At 47.7% G+C, this 15,923-nt stretch overlaps 11 non-coding genes across 11 annotated transcripts; all 11 read left to right on the top strand.

Annotated features, from left to right (window-relative positions):
• Positions 1 to 176: 176 nt before the first annotated feature.
• Positions 177 to 367, top strand: LOC142696040 (U2 spliceosomal RNA). The gene has a single exon (XR_012864042.1). It is a non-coding gene; the product is annotated as a U2 spliceosomal RNA (small nuclear RNA).
• Positions 368 to 1,655: 1,288 nt separating this feature from the next.
• On the top strand, positions 1,656 to 1,846 carry LOC142696039 (U2 spliceosomal RNA). Its single transcript, XR_012864041.1, has one exon. It is a non-coding gene; the product is annotated as a U2 spliceosomal RNA (small nuclear RNA).
• A 1,284-nt stretch (positions 1,847 to 3,130) lies between these two features.
• On the top strand, positions 3,131 to 3,321 carry LOC142696038 (U2 spliceosomal RNA). Its single transcript, XR_012864040.1, has one exon. It is a non-coding gene; the product is annotated as a U2 spliceosomal RNA (small nuclear RNA).
• Positions 3,322 to 4,613: 1,292 nt separating this feature from the next.
• LOC142696037 (U2 spliceosomal RNA) lies at positions 4,614 to 4,804 on the top strand. Its single transcript, XR_012864039.1, has one exon. It is a non-coding gene; the product is annotated as a U2 spliceosomal RNA (small nuclear RNA).
• Positions 4,805 to 6,096: 1,292 nt separating this feature from the next.
• LOC142696035 (U2 spliceosomal RNA) lies at positions 6,097 to 6,287 on the top strand. Its single transcript, XR_012864037.1, has one exon. It is a non-coding gene; the product is annotated as a U2 spliceosomal RNA (small nuclear RNA).
• A 1,288-nt stretch (positions 6,288 to 7,575) lies between these two features.
• On the top strand, positions 7,576 to 7,766 carry LOC142696034 (U2 spliceosomal RNA). Its single transcript, XR_012864036.1, has one exon. It is a non-coding gene; the product is annotated as a U2 spliceosomal RNA (small nuclear RNA).
• Positions 7,767 to 9,058: 1,292 nt separating this feature from the next.
• On the top strand, positions 9,059 to 9,249 carry LOC142696033 (U2 spliceosomal RNA). Its single transcript, XR_012864035.1, has one exon. It is a non-coding gene; the product is annotated as a U2 spliceosomal RNA (small nuclear RNA).
• Positions 9,250 to 10,549: 1,300 nt separating this feature from the next.
• On the top strand, positions 10,550 to 10,740 carry LOC142696030 (U2 spliceosomal RNA). The gene has a single exon (XR_012864034.1). It is a non-coding gene; the product is annotated as a U2 spliceosomal RNA (small nuclear RNA).
• A 1,288-nt stretch (positions 10,741 to 12,028) lies between these two features.
• Positions 12,029 to 12,219, top strand: LOC142696029 (U2 spliceosomal RNA). The gene has a single exon (XR_012864033.1). It is a non-coding gene; the product is annotated as a U2 spliceosomal RNA (small nuclear RNA).
• Positions 12,220 to 13,503: 1,284 nt separating this feature from the next.
• On the top strand, positions 13,504 to 13,694 carry LOC142696027 (U2 spliceosomal RNA). The gene has a single exon (XR_012864031.1). It is a non-coding gene; the product is annotated as a U2 spliceosomal RNA (small nuclear RNA).
• A 1,296-nt stretch (positions 13,695 to 14,990) lies between these two features.
• On the top strand, positions 14,991 to 15,181 carry LOC142696026 (U2 spliceosomal RNA). Its single transcript, XR_012864030.1, has one exon. It is a non-coding gene; the product is annotated as a U2 spliceosomal RNA (small nuclear RNA).
• The last annotated feature ends 742 nt before the right edge of the window (positions 15,182 to 15,923 follow it).

Here is a 15,923-nt window from a genome sequence, read left to right as displayed (position 1 = left end):
AAGCAAAAGAAGCAAATCCTGTCTGGCTTCCTCTCCGGCCTTTATTCACCTCCCGTGTAGCTGTGAGTGTGTGAGCCTGCAGGGCCCCATGGAATTGCCTAGAAGTAGGCTGAATCGCTGCAAGGGCTGAACAGCAGTATCGGGCAGGCTCGGGCAACGCGCGGCCCGTTCGGGTTATCGCTTCTCGGCCTTTTGGCTAAGATCAAGTGTAGTATCTGTTCTTATCAGTTTAATATCTGATACGTCCCCTATCTGGGGACCATATATTAAATGGATTTTTAGAACAGGGAGATGGAAATAGAGCTTGCTCTGTCCACTCCACGCATTGACCTGGTATTGCAGTATTTCCAGGACCGGTGCACCCTTTCCTTATGTGTTGACTAAAAGCAGATTCCAAAAGTGTTTTTTGTCTTTGCTATTGTTTCTGTCTTTCTGAAGGGATCTCCCCTTTTAATCCCATTATTTCAACACCTGTTGGACAATGCATGAGTGATAATGAGCTCATTGATTAAATGCAATTAATGAATAGATTGCCACCTCTTGTTGTGTGTCGTCTGTGTTTCTGTGTTTCCGGCATTTCACATTGGAACACCTCATTCACCTTCCTTGTCTTCTCTCCGCCCTCCCTTTTAGGTAAGTTAAAGAGCTGCACCTGAGCCAGCCACTGATTGATTGATTGATTGATTGATTGATTGATTGATTGATTGATTGATTGATGCAGCACAACAGTCAAATAGTGGAGTGGAGTAGGGGAACAGCAAACAGCCAATAAAGCAGCCCGCCCGCTCGCCTGCCCGCCACAATGGACCTACCTGTGTACACTAGATGGATGTGATGGAATGTACTGTCGTCCCTACATTTCAAGAAGAAGTAAGAATTGCAGTTGCAACAAAGCCTTGCTTGCCTACAAAGAGAGCAGCAATTTGGATTTGTTACTATGTTACCTAGAAGAATAACAAACTGTGCAAGGATGGAGGTTGTAGGAGCAAGGAGAAGTTGTCTGTAAAGTTGGTGGATGCCTATTTTCCATTTTGCAGTCCCTTGTCTCCCTCTTGTGGCCTCCTGGAGGCAACTAGCTGTGCAAAAAAAAGACAGCCTGGCGGCCGGCTGTTGCAGTGTTGCCCTCTCAGGCAACACTGAGTGACTGACTGAGCCTCACCGTCTTATATAAAGTTCAGACGGAACTTTGCACGTGTCATAGTGGAGCCCTCAGGATTCCAGAGCCAGCTTTCTGACATCATAATGGGGCCTCAGAGATAAAAGCCTGGGCCCAGGCAGTGTTGGTCAGTGCTGCTCAGCAGGCAGCACTGGACTGGACTGGATTACAGCTGATACAAGGTGTGAAGGAACAAGGGGTGGCTGTGGGCATGCACTTGCTGCCGCTGCCAGTGTTTATCTGAATGGCAGCAGGGCATTTGGGCGTTGCCAGGAAGGCGTTTTTATGTAGATTCCTCCTCTTTCAGCACTGCATTGTGGTGCAAGCAAAAGAAGCAAATCCTGTCTGGCTTCCTCTCCGGCCTTTATTCACCTCCCGTGTAGCTGTGAGTGTGTGAGCCTGCAGGGCCCCATGGAATTGCCTAGAAGTAGGCTGAATCGCTGCAAGGGCTGAACAGCAGTATCGGGCAGGCTCGGGCAACGCGCGGCCCGTTCGGGTTATCGCTTCTCGGCCTTTTGGCTAAGATCAAGTGTAGTATCTGTTCTTATCAGTTTAATATCTGATACGTCCCCTATCTGGGGACCATATATTAAATGGATTTTTAGAACAGGGAGATGGAAATAGAGCTTGCTCTGTCCACTCCACGCATTGACCTGGTATTGCAGTATTTCCAGGACCGGTGCACCCTTTCCTTATGTGTTGACTAAAAGCAGATTCCAAAAGTGTTTTTTGTCTTTGCTATTGTTTCTGTCTTTCTGAAGGGATCTCCCCTTTTAATCCCATTATTTCAACACCTGTTGGACAATGCATGAGTGATAATGAGCTCATTGATTAAATGCAATTAATGAATAGATTGCCACCTCTTGTTGTGTGTCGTCTGTGTTTCTGTGTTTCCGGCATTTCACATTGGAACACCTCATTCACCTTCCTTGTCTTCTCTCCGCCCTCCCTTTTAGGTAAGTTAAAGAGCTGCACCTGAGCCAGCCACTGATTGATTGATTGATTGATTGATTGATTGATTGATTGATTGATTGATGCAGCACAACAGTCAAATAGTGGAGTGGAGTAGGGGAACAGCAAACAGCCAATAAAGCAGCCCGCCCGCTCGCCTGCCCGCCACAATGGACCTACCTGTGTACACTAGATGGATGTGATGGAATGTACTGTCGTCCCTACATTTCAAGAAGAAGTAAGAAGTGCAGTTGCAACAAAGCCTTGCTTGCCTACAAAGAGAGCAGCAATTTGGATTTGTTACTATGTTACCTAGAAGAATAACAAACTGTGCAAGGATGGAGGTTGTAGGAGCAAGGAGAAGTTGTCTGTAAAGTTGGTGGATGCCTATTTTCCATTTTGCAGTCCCTTGTCTCCCTCTTGTGGCCTCCTGGAGGCAACTAGCTGTGCAAAAAAAAGACAGCCTGGCGGCCGGCTGTTGCAGTGTTGCCCTCTCAGGCAACACTGAGTGACTGACTGAGCCTCACCGTCTTATATAAAGTTCAGACGGAACTTTGCACGTGTCATAGTGGAGCCCTCAGGATTCCAGAGCCAGCTTTCTGACATCATAATGGGGCCTCAGAGATAAAAGCCTGGGCCCAGGCAGTGTTGGTCAGTGCTGCTCAGCAGGCAGCACTGGACTGGACTGGATTACAGCTGATACAAGGTGTGAAGGAACAAGGGGTGGCTGTGGGCATGCACTTGCTGCCGCTGCCAGTGTTTATCTGCATGGCAGCAGGGCATTTGGGCGTTGCCAGGAAGGCGTTTTTATGTAGATTCCTCCTCTTTCAGCACTGCATTGTGGTGCAAGCAAAAGAAGCAAATCCTGTCTGGCTTCCTCTCCGGCCTTTATTCACCTCCCGTGTAGCTGTGAGTGTGTGAGCCTGCAGGGCCCCATGGAATTGCCTAGAAGTAGGCTGAATCGCTGCAAGGGCTGAACAGCAGTATCGGGCAGGCTCGGGCAACGCGCGGCCCGTTCGGGTTATCGCTTCTCGGCCTTTTGGCTAAGATCAAGTGTAGTATCTGTTCTTATCAGTTTAATATCTGATACGTCCCCTATCTGGGGACCATATATTAAATGGATTTTTAGAACAGGGAGATGGAAATAGAGCTTGCTCTGTCCACTCCACGCATTGACCTGGTATTGCAGTATTTCCAGGACCGGTGCACCCTTTCCTTATGTGTTGACTAAAAGCAGATTCCAAAAGTGTTTTTTGTCTTTGCTATTGTTTCTGTCTTTCTGAAGGGATCTCCCCTTTTAATCCCATTATTTCAACACCTGTTGGACAATGCATGAGTGATAATGAGCTCATTGATTAAATGCAATTAATGAATAGATTGCCACCTCTTGTTGTGTGTCGTCTGTGTTTCTGTGTTTCCGGCATTTCACATTGGAACACCTCATTCACCTTCCTTGTCTTCTCTCCGCCCTCCCTTTTAGGTAAGTTAAAGAGCTGCACCTGAGCCAGCCACTGATTGATTGATTGATTGATTGATTGATTGATTGATTGATTGATTGATTGATTGATGCAGCACAACAGTCAAATAGTGGAGTGGAGTAGGGGAACAGCAAACAGCCAATAAAGCAGCCCGCCCGCTCGCCTGCCCGCCACAATGGACCTACCTGTGTACACTAGATGGATGTGATGGAATGTACTGTCGTCCCTACATTTCAAGAAGAAGTAAGAAGTGCAGTTGCAACAAAGCCTTGCTTGCCTACAAAGAGAGCAGCAATTTGGATTTGTTACTATGTTACCTAGAAGAATAACAAACTGTGCAAGGATGGAGGTTGTAGGAGCAAGGAGAAGTTGTCTGTAAAGTTGGTGGATGCCTATTTTCCATTTTGCAGTCCCTTGTCTCCCTCTTGTGGCCTCCTGGAGGCAACTAGCTGTGCAAAAAAAAGACAGCCTGGCGGCCGGCTGTTGCAGTGTTGCCCTCTCAGGCAACACTGAGTGACTGACTGAGCCTCACCGTCTTATATAAAGTTCAGACGGAACTTTGCACGTGTCATAGTGGAGCCCTCAGGATTCCAGAGCCAGCTTTCTGACATCATAATGGGGCCTCAGAGATAAAAGCCTGGGCCCAGGCAGTGTTGGTCAGTGCTGCTCAGCAGGCAGCACTGGACTGGACTGGATTACAGCTGATACAAGGTGTGAAGGAACAAGGGGTGGCTGTGGGCATGCACTTGCTGCCGCTGCCAGTGTTTATCTGCATGGCAGCAGGGCATTTGGGCGTTGCCAGGAAGGCGTTTTTATGTAGATTCCTCCTCTTTCAGCACTGCATTGTGGTGCAAGCAAAAGAAGCAAATCCTGTCTGGCTTCCTCTCCGGCCTTTATTCACCTCCCGTGTAGCTGTGAGTGTGTGAGCCTGCAGGGCCCCATGGAATTGCCTAGAAGTAGGCTGAATCGCTGCAAGGGCTGAACAGCAGTATCGGGCAGGCTCGGGCAACGTGCGGCCCGTTCGGGTTATCGCTTCTCGGCCTTTTGGCTAAGATCAAGTGTAGTATCTGTTCTTATCAGTTTAATATCTGATACGTCCCCTATCTGGGGACCATATATTAAATGGATTTTTAGAACAGGGAGATGGAAATAGAGCTTGCTCTGTCCACTCCACGCATTGACCTGGTATTGCAGTATTTCCAGGACCGGTGCACCCTTTCCTTATGTGTTGACTAAAAGCAGATTCCAAAAGTGTTTTTTGTCTTTGCTATTGTTTCTGTCTTTCTGAAGGGATCTCCCCTTTTAATCCCATTATTTCAACACCTGTTGGACAATGCATGAGTGATAATGAGCTCATTGATTAAATGCAATTAATGAATAGATTGCCACCTCTTGTTGTGTGTCGTCTGTGTTTCTGTGTTTCCGGCATTTCACATTGGAACACCTCATTCACCTTCCTTGTCTTCTCTCCGCCCTCCCTTTTAGGTAAGTTAAAGAGCTGCACCTGAGCCAGCCACTGATTGATTGATTGATTGATTGATTGATTGATTGATTGATTGATTGATTGATTGATGCAGCACAACAGTCAAATAGTGGAGTGGAGTAGGGGAACAGCAAACAGCCAATAAAGCAGCCCGCCCGCTCGCCTGCCCGCCACAATGGACCTACCTGTGTACACTAGATGGATGTGATGGAATGTACTGTCGTCCCTACATTTCAAGAAGAAGTAAGAATTGCAGTTGCAACAAAGCCTTGCTTGCCTACAAAGAGAGCAGCAATTTGGATTTGTTACTATGTTACCTAGAAGAATAACAAACTGTGCAAGGATGGAGGTTGTAGGAGCAAGGAGAAGTTGTCTGTAAAGTTGGTGGATGCCTATTTTCCATTTTGCAGTCCCTTGTCTCCCTCTTGTGGCCTCCTGGAGGCAACTAGCTGTGCAAAAAAAAGACAGCCTGGCGGCCGGCTGTTGCAGTGTTGCCCTCTCAGGCAACACTGAGTGACTGACTGAGCCTCACCGTCTTATATAAAGTTCAGACGGAACTTTGCACGTGTCATAGTGGAGCCCTCAGGATTCCAGAGCCAGCTTTCTGACATCATAATGGGGCCTCAGAGATAAAAGCCTGGGCCCAGGCAGTGTTGGTCAGTGCTGCTCAGCAGGCAGCACTGGACTGGACTGGATTACAGCTGATACAAGGTGTGAAGGAACAAGGGGTGGCTGTGGGCATGCACTTGCTGCCGCTGCCAGTGTTTATCTGCATGGCAGCAGGGCATTTGGGCGTTGCCAGGAAGGCGTTTTTATGTAGATTCCTCCTCTTTCAGCACTGCATTGTGGTGCAAGCAAAAGAAGCAAATCCTGTCTGGCTTCCTCTCCGGCCTTTATTCACCTCCCGTGTAGCTGTGAGTGTGTGAGCCTGCAGGGCCCCATGGAATTGCCTAGAAGTAGGCTGAATCGCTGCAAGGGCTGAACAGCAGTATCGGGCAGGCTCGGGCAACGCGCGGCCCGTTCGGGTTATCGCTTCTCGGCCTTTTGGCTAAGATCAAGTGTAGTATCTGTTCTTATCAGTTTAATATCTGATACGTCCCCTATCTGGGGACCATATATTAAATGGATTTTTAGAACAGGGAGATGGAAATAGAGCTTGCTCTGTCCACTCCACGCATTGACCTGGTATTGCAGTATTTCCAGGACCGGTGCACCCTTTCCTTATGTGTTGACTAAAAGCAGATTCCAAAAGTTTTTTTTGTCTTTGCTATTGTTTCTGTCTTTCTGAAGGGATCTCCCCTTTTAATCCCATTATTTCAACACCTGTTGGACAATGCATGAGTGATAATGAGCTCATTGATTAAATGCAATTAATGAATAGATTGCCACCTCTTGTTGTGTGTCGTCTGTGTTTCTGTGTTTCCGGCATTTCACATTGGAACACCTCATTCACCTTCCTTGTCTTCTCTCCGCCCTCCCTTTTAGGTAAGTTAAAGAGCTGCACCTGAGCCAGCCACTGATTGATTGATTGATTGATTGATTGATTGATTGATTGATTGATTGATTGATGCAGCACAACAGTCAAATAGTGGAGTGGAGTAGGGGAACAGCAAACAGCCAATAAAGCAGCCCGCCCGCTCGCCTGCCCGCCACAATGGACCTACCTGTGTACACTAGATGGATGTGATGGAATGTACTGTCGTCCCTACATTTCAAGAAGAAGTAAGAATTGCAGTTGCAACAAAGCCTTGCTTGCCTACAAAGAGAGCAGCAATTTGGATTTGTTACTATGTTACCTAGAAGAATAACAAACTGTGCAAGGATGGAGGTTGTAGGAGCAAGGAGAAGTTGTCTGTAAAGTTGGTGGATGCCTATTTTCCATTTTGCAGTCCCTTGTCTCCCTCTTGTGGCCTCCTGGAGGCAACTAGCTGTGCAAAAAAAAGACAGCCTGGCGGCCGGCTGTTGCAGTGTTGCCCTCTCAGGCAACACTGAGTGACTGACTGAGCCTCACCGTCTTATATAAAGTTCAGACGGAACTTTGCACGTGTCATAGTGGAGCCCTCAGGATTCCAGAGCCAGCTTTCTGACATCATAATGGGGCCTCAGAGATAAAAGCCTGGGCCCAGGCAGTGTTGGTCAGTGCTGCTCAGCAGGCAGCACTGGACTGGACTGGATTACAGCTGATACAAGGTGTGAAGGAACAAGGGGTGGCTGTGGGCATGCACTTGCTGCCGCTGCCAGTGTTTATCTGCATGGCAGCAGGGCATTTGGGCGTTGCCAGGAAGGCGTTTTTATGTAGATTCCTCCTCTTTCAGCACTGCATTGTGGTGCAAGCAAAAGAAGCAAATCCTGTCTGGCTTCCTCTCCGGCCTTTATTCACCTCCCGTGTAGCTGTGAGTGTGTGAGCCTGCAGGGCCCCATGGAATTGCCTAGAAGTAGGCTGAATCGCTGCAAGGGCTGAACAGCAGTATCGGGCAGGCTCGGGCAACGCGCGGCCCGTTCGGGTTATCGCTTCTCGGCCTTTTGGCTAAGATCAAGTGTAGTATCTGTTCTTATCAGTTTAATATCTGATACGTCCCCTATCTGGGGACCATATATTAAATGGATTTTTAGAACAGGGAGATGGAAATAGAGCTTGCTCTGTCCACTCCACGCATTGACCTGGTATTGCAGTATTTCCAGGACCGGTGCACCCTTTCCTTATGTGTTGACTAAAAGCAGATTCCAAAAGTGTTTTTTGTCTTTGCTATTGTTTCTGTCTTTCTGAAGGGATCTCCCCTTTTAATCCCATTATTTCAACACCTGTTGGACAATGCATGAGTGATAATGAGCTCATTGATTAAATGCAATTAATGAATAGATTGCCACCTCTTGTTGTGTGTCGTCTGTGTTTCTGTGTTTCCGGCATTTCACATTGGAACACCTCATTCACCTTCCTTGTCTTCTCTCCGCCCTCCCTTTTAGGTAAGTTAAAGAGCTGCACCTGAGCCAGCCACTGATTGATTGATTGATTGATTGATTGATTGATTGATTGATTGATTGATTGATTGATGCAGCACAACAGTCAAATAGTGGAGTGGAGTAGGGGAACAGCAAACAGCCAATAAAGCAGCCCGCCCGCTCGCCTGCCCGCCACAATGGACCTACCTGTGTACACTAGATGGATGTGATGGAATGTACTGTCGTCCCTACATTTCAAGAAGAAGTAAGAATTGCAGTTGCAACAAAGCCTTGCTTGCCTACAAAGAGAGCAGCAATTTGGATTTGTTACTATGTTACCTAGAAGAATAACAAACTGTGCAAGGATGGAGGTTGTAGGAGCAAGGAGAAGTTGTCTGTAAAGTTGGTGGATGCCTATTTTCCATTTTGCAGTCCCTTGTCTCCCTCTTGTGGCCTCCTGGAGGCAACTAGCTGTGCAAAAAAAAGACAGCCTGGCGGCCGGCTGTTGCAGTGTTGCCCTCTCAGGCAACACTGAGTGACTGACTGAGCCTCACCGTCTTATATAAAGTTCAGACGGAACTTTGCACGTGTCATAGTGGAGCCCTCAGGATTCCAGAGCCAGCTTTCTGACATCATAATGGGGCCTCAGAGATAAAAGCCTGGGCCCAGGCAGTGTTGGTCAGTGCTGCTCAGCAGGCAGCACTGGACTGGACTGGATTACAGCTGATACAAGGTGTGAAGGAACAAGGGGTGGCTGTGGGCATGCACTTGCTGCCGCTGCCAGTGTTTATCTGCATGGCAGCAGGGCATTTGGGCATTGCCAGGAAGGCGTTTTTATGTAGATTCCTCCTCTTTCAGCACTGCATTGTGGTGCAAGCAAAAGAAGCAAATCCTGTCTGGCTTCCTCTCCGGCCTTTATTCACCTCCCGTGTAGCTGTGAGTGTGTGAGCCTGCAGGGCCCCATGGAATTGCCTAGAAGTAGGCTGAATCGCTGCAAGGGCTGAACAGCAGTATCGGGCAGGCTCGGGCAACGCGCGGCCCGTTCGGGTTATCGCTTCTCGGCCTTTTGGCTAAGATCAAGTGTAGTATCTGTTCTTATCAGTTTAATATCTGATACGTCCCCTATCTGGGGACCATATATTAAATGGATTTTTAGAACAGGGAGATGGAAATAGAGCTTGCTCTGTCCACTCCACGCATTGACCTGGTATTGCAGTATTTCCAGGACCGGTGCACCCTTTCCTTATGTGTTGACTAAAAGCAGATTCCAAAAGTGTTTTTTGTCTTTGCTATTGTTTCTGTCTTTCTGAAGGGATCTCCCCTTTTAATCCCATTATTTCAACACCTGTTGGACAATGCATGAGTGATAATGAGCTCATTGATTAAATGCAATTAATGAATAGATTGCCACCTCTTGTTGTGTGTCGTCTGTGTTTCTGTGTTTCCGGCATTTCACATTGGAACACCTCATTCACCTTCCTTGTCTTCTCTCCGCCCTCCCTTTTAGGTAAGTTAAAGAGCTGCACCTGAGCCAGCCACTGATTGATTGATTGATTGATTGATTGATTGATTGATTGATTGATTGATTGATGCAGCACAACAGTCAAATAGTGGAGTGGAGTAGGGGAACAGCAAACAGCCAATAAAGCAGCCCGCCCGCTCGCCTGCCCGCCACAATGGACCTACCTGTGTACACTAGATGGATGTGATGGAATGTACTGTCGTCCCTACATTTCAAGAAGAAGTAAGAATTGCAGTTGCAACAAAGCCTTGCTTGCCTACAAAGAGAGCAGCAATTTGGATTTGTTACTATGTTACCTAGAAGAATAACAAACTGTGCAAGGATGGAGGTTGTAGGAGCAAGGAGAAGTTGTCTGTAAAGTTGGTGGATGCCTATTTTCCATTTTGCAGTCCCTTGTCTCCCTCTTGTGGCCTCCTGGAGGCAACTAGCTGTGCAAAAAAAAGACAGCCTGGCGGCCGGCTGTTGCAGTGTTGCCCTCTCAGGCAACACTGAGTGACTGACTGAGCCTCACCGTCTTATATAAAGTTCAGACGGAACTTTGCACGTGTCATAGTGGAGCCCTCAGGATTCCAGAGCCAGCTTTCTGACATCATAATGGGGCCTCAGAGATAAAAGCCTGGGCCCAGGCAGTGTTGGTCAGTGCTGCTCAGCAGGCAGCACTGGACTGGACTGGATTACAGCTGATACAAGGTGTGAAGGAACAAGGGGTGGCTGTGGGCATGCACTTGCTGCCGCTGCCAGTGTTTATCTGCATGGCAGCAGGGCATTTGGGCGTTGCCAGGAAGGCGTTTTTATGTAGATTCCTCCTCTTTCAGCACTGCATTGTGGTGCAAGCAAAAGAAGCAAATCCTGTCTGGCTTCCTGTCTGGCTTCCTCTCCGGCCTTTATTCACCTCCCGTGTAGCTGTGAGTGTGTGAGCCTGCAGGGCCCCATGGAATTGCCTAGAAGTAGGCTGAATCGCTGCAAGGGCTGAACAGCAGTATCGGGCAGGCTCGGGCAACGCGCGGCCCGTTCGGGTTATCGCTTCTCGGCCTTTTGGCTAAGATCAAGTGTAGTATCTGTTCTTATCAGTTTAATATCTGATACGTCCCCTATCTGGGGACCATATATTAAATGGATTTTTAGAACAGGGAGATGGAAATAGAGCTTGCTCTGTCCACTCCACGCATTGACCTGGTATTGCAGTATTTCCAGGACCGGTGCACCCTTTCCTTATGTGTTGACTAAAAGCAGATTCCAAAAGTGTTTTTTGTCTTTGCTATTGTTTCTGTCTTTCTGAAGGGATCTCCCCTTTTAATCCCATTATTTCAACACCTGTTGGACAATGCATGAGTGATAATGAGCTCATTGATTAAATGCAATTAATGAATAGATTGCCACCTCTTGTTGTGTGTCGTCTGTGTTTCTGTGTTTCCGGCATTTCACATTGGAACACCTCATTCACCTTCCTTGTCTTCTCTCCGCCCTCCCTTTTAGGTAAGTTAAAGAGCTGCACCTGAGCCAGCCACTGATTGATTGATTGATTGATTGATTGATTGATTGATTGATTGATTGATTGATGCAGCACAACAGTCAAATAGTGGAGTGGAGTAGGGGAACAGCAAACAGCCAATAAAGCAGCCCGCCCGCTCGCCTGCCCGCCACAATGGACCTACCTGTGTACACTAGATGGATGTGATGGAATGTACGGTCGTCCCTACATTTCAAGAAGAAGTAAGAATTGCAGTTGCAACAAAGCCTTGCTTGCCTACAAAGAGAGCAGCAATTTGGATTTGTTACTATGTTACCTAGAAGAATAACAAACTGTGCAAGGATGGAGGTTGTAGGAGCAAGGAGAAGTTGTCTGTAAAGTTGGTGGATGCCTATTTTCCATTTTGCAGTCCCTTGTCTCCCTCTTGTGGCCTCCTGGAGGCAACTAGCTGTGCAAAAAAAAGACAGCCTGGCGGCCGGCTGTTGCAGTGTTGCCCTCTCAGGCAACACTGAGTGACTGACTGAGCCTCACCGTCTTATATAAAGTTCAGACGGAACTTTGCACGTGTCATAGTGGAGCCCTCAGGATTCCAGAGCCAGCTTTCTGACATCATAATGGGGCCTCAGAGATAAAAGCCTGGGCCCAGGCAGTGTTGGTCAGTGCTGCTCAGCAGGCAGCACTGGACTGGACTGGATTACAGCTGATACAAGGTGTGAAGGAACAAGGGGTGGCTGTGGGCATGCACTTGCTGCCGCTGCCAGTGTTTATCTGCATGGCAGCAGGGCATTTGGGCGTTGCCAGGAAGGCGTTTTTATGTAGATTCCTCCTCTTTCAGCACTGCATTGTGGTGCAAGCAAAAGAAGCAAATCCTGTCTGGCTTCCTCTCCGGCCTTTATTCACCTCCCGTGTAGCTGTGAGTGTGTGAGCCTGCAGGGCCCCATGGAATTGCCTAGAAGTAGGCTGAATCGCTGCAAGGGCTGAACAGCAGTATCGGGCAGGCTCGGGCAACGCGCGGCCCGTTCGGGTTATCGCTTCTCGGCCTTTTGGCTAAGATCAAGTGTAGTATCTGTTCTTATCAGTTTAATATCTGATACGTCCCCTATCTGGGGACCATATATTAAATGGATTTTTAGAACAGGGAGATGGAAATAGAGCTTGCTCTGTCCACTCCACGCATTGACCTGGTATTGCAGTATTTCCAGGACCGGTGCACCCTTTCCTTATGTGTTGACTAAAAGCAGATTCCAAAAGTGTTTTTTGTCTTTGCTATTGTTTCTGTCTTTCTGAAGGGATCTCCCCTTTTAATCCCATTATTTCAACACCTGTTGGACAATGCATGAGTGATAATGAGCTCATTGATTAAATGCAATTAATGAATAGATTGCCACCTCTTGTTGTGTGTTGTCTGTGTTTCTGTGTTTCCGGCATTTCACATTGGAACACCTCATTCACCTTCCTTGTCTTCTCTCCGCCCTCCCTTTTAGGTAAGTTAAAGAGCTGCACCTGAGCCAGCCACTGATTGATTGATTGATTGATTGATTGATTGATTGATTGATTGATTGATGCAGCACAACAGTCAAATAGTGGAGTGGAGTAGGGGAACAGCAAACAGCCAATAAAGCAGCCCGCCCGCTCGCCTGCCCGCCACAATGGACCTACCTGTGTACACTAGATGGATGTGATGGAATGTACTGTCGTCCCTACATTTCAAGAAGAAGTAAGAATTGCAGTTGCAACAAAGCCTTGCTTGCCTACAAAGAGAGCAGCAATTTGGATTTGTTACTATGTTACCTAGAAGAATAACAAACTGTGCAAGGATGGAGGTTGTAGGAGCAAGGAGAAGTTGTCTGTAAAGTTGGTGGATGCCTATTTTCCATTTTGCAGTCCCTTGTCTCCCTCTTGTGGCCTCCTGGAGGCAACTAGCTGTGCAAAAAAAAGACAGCCTGGCGGCCGGCTGTTGCAGTGTTGCCCTCTCAGGCAACACTGAGTGACTGACTGAGCCTCACCGTCTTATATAAAGTTCAGACGGAACTTTGCACGTGTCATAGTGGAGCCCTCAGGATTCCAGAGCCAGCTTTCTGACATCATAATGGGGCCTCAGAGATAAAAGCCTGGGCCCAGGCAGTGTTGGTCAGTGCTGCTCAGCAGGCAGCACTGGACTGGACTGGATTACAGCTGATACAAGGTGTGAAGGAACAAGGGGTGGCTGTGGGCATGCACTTGCTGCCGCTGCCAGTGTTTATCTGCATGGCAGCAGGGCATTTGGGCGTTGCCAGGAAGGCGTTTTTATGTAGATTCCTCCTCTTTCAGCACTGCATTGTGGTGCAAGCAAAAGAAGCAAATCCTGTCTGGCTTCCTCTCCGGCCTTTATTCACCTCCCGTGTAGCTGTGAGTGTGTGAGCCTGCAGGGCCCCATGGAATTGCCTAGAAGTAGGCTGAATCGCTGCAAGGGCTGAACAGCAGTATCGGGCAGGCTCGGGCAACGCGCGGCCCGTTCGGGTTATCGCTTCTCGGCCTTTTGGCTAAGATCAAGTGTAGTATCTGTTCTTATCAGTTTAATATCTGATACGTCCCCTATCTGGGGACCATATATTAAATGGATTTTTAGAACAGGGAGATGGAAATAGAGCTTGCTCTGTCCACTCCACGCATTGACCTGGTATTGCAGTATTTCCAGGACCGGTGCACCCTTTCCTTATGTGTTGACTAAAAGCAGATTCCAAAAGTGTTTTTTGTCTTTGCTATTGTTTCTGTCTTTCTGAAGGGATCTCCCCTTTTAATCCCATTATTTCAACACCTGTTGGACAATGCATGAGTGATAATGAGCTCATTGATTAAATGCAATTAATGAATAGATTGCCACCTCTTGTTGTGTGTCGTCTGTGTTTCTGTGTTTCCGGCATTTCACATTGGAACACCTCATTCACCTTCCTTGTCTTCTCTCCGCCCTCCCTTTTAGGTAAGTTAAAGAGCTGCACCTGAGCCAGCCACTGATTGATTGATTGATTGATTGATTGATTGATTGATTGATTGATTGATTGATTGATTGATGCAGCACAACAGTCAAATAGTGGAGTGGAGTAGGGGAACAGCAAACAGCCAATAAAGCAGCCCGCCCGCTCGCCTGCCCGCCACAATGGACCTACCTGTGTACACTAGATGGATGTGATGGAATGTACTGTCGTCCCTACATTTCAAGAAGAAGTAAGAATTGCAGTTGCAACAAAGCCTTGCTTGCCTACAAAGAGAGCAGCAATTTGGATTTGTTACTATGTTACCTAGAAGAATAACAAACTGTGCAAGGATGGAGGTTGTAGGAGCAAGGAGAAGTTGTCTGTAAAGTTGGTGGATGCCTATTTTCCATTTTGCAGTCCCTTGTCTCCCTCTTGTGGCCTCCTGGAGGCAACTAGCTGTGCAAAAAAAAGACAGCCTGGCGGCCGGCTGTTGCAGTGTTGCCCTCTCAGGCAACACTGAGTGACTGACTGAGCCTCACCGTCTTATATAAAGTTCAGACGGAACTTTGCACGTGTCATAGTGGAGCCCTCAGGATTCCAGAGCCAGCTTTCTGACATCATAATGGGGCCTCAGAGATAAAAGCCTGGGCCCAGGCAGTGTTGGTCAGTGCTGCTCAGCAGGCAGCACTGGACTGGACTGGATTACAGCTGATACAAGGTGTGAAGGAACAAGGGGTGGCTGTGGGCATGCACTTGCTGCCGCTGCCAGTGTTTATCTGCATGGCAGCAGGGCATTTGGGCGTTGCCAGGAAGGCGTTTTTATGTAGATTCCTCCTCTTTCAGCACTGCATTGTGGTGCAAGCAAAAGAAGCAAATCCTGTCTGGCTTCCTCTCCGGCCTTTATTCACCTCCCGTGTAGCTGTGAGTGTGTGAGCCTGCAGGGCCCCATGGAATTGCCTAGAAGTAGGCTGAATCGCTGCAAGGGCTGAACAGCAGTATCGGGCAGGCTCGGGCAACGCGCGGCCCGTTCGGGTTATCGCTTCTCGGCCTTTTGGCTAAGATCAAGTGTAGTATCTGTTCTTATCAGTTTAATATCTGATACGTCCCCTATCTGGGGACCATATATTAAATGGATTTTTAGAACAGGGAGATGGAAATAGAGCTTGCTCTGTCCACTCCACGCATTGACCTGGTATTGCAGTATTTCCAGGACCGGTGCACCCTTTCCTTATGTGTTGACTAAAAGCAGATTCCAAAAGTGTTTTTTGTCTTTGCTATTGTTTCTGTCTTTCTGAAGGGATCTCCCCTTTTAATCCCATTATTTCAACACCTGTTGGACAATGCATGAGTGATAATGAGCTCATTGATTAAATGCAATTAATGAATAGATTGCCACCTCTTGTTGTGTGTCGTCTGTGTTTCTGTGTTTCCGGCATTTCACATTGGAACACCTCATTCACCTTCCTTGTCTTCTCTCCGCCCTCCCTTTTAGGTAAGTTAAAGAGCTGCACCTGAGCCAGCCACTGATTGATTGATTGATTGATTGATTGATTGATTGATTGATTGATTGATTGATGCAGCACAACAGTCAAATAGTGGAGTGGAGTAGGGGAACAGCAAACAGCCAATAAAGCAGCCCGCCCGCTCGCCTGCCCGCCACAATGGACCTACCTGTGTACACTAGATGGATGTGATGGAATGTACGGTCGTCCCTACATTTCAAGAAGAAGTAAGAATTGCAGTTGCAACAAAGCCTTGCTTGCCTACAAAGAGAGCAGCAATTTGGATTTGTTACTATGTTACCTAGAAGAATAACAAACTGTGCAAGGATGGAGGTTGTAGGAGCAAGGAGAAGTTGTCTGTAAAGTTGGTGGATGCCTATTTTCCATTTTGCAGTCCCTTGTCTCCCTCTTGTGGCCTCCTGGAGGCAACTAGCTGTGCAAAAAAAAGACAGCCTGGCGGCCGGCT

The sequence above is a fragment of the Rhinoderma darwinii genome, assembly GCF_050947455.1.
Source record: "Rhinoderma darwinii isolate aRhiDar2 chromosome 5 unlocalized genomic scaffold, aRhiDar2.hap1 SUPER_5_unloc_49, whole genome shotgun sequence".
Taxonomy (NCBI): Eukaryota; Metazoa; Chordata; class Amphibia; order Anura; family Rhinodermatidae; genus Rhinoderma; species Rhinoderma darwinii.
Note: the sequence above shows the minus strand (reverse complement) of the source record. Positions and strands in the feature narration are given on the sequence as shown.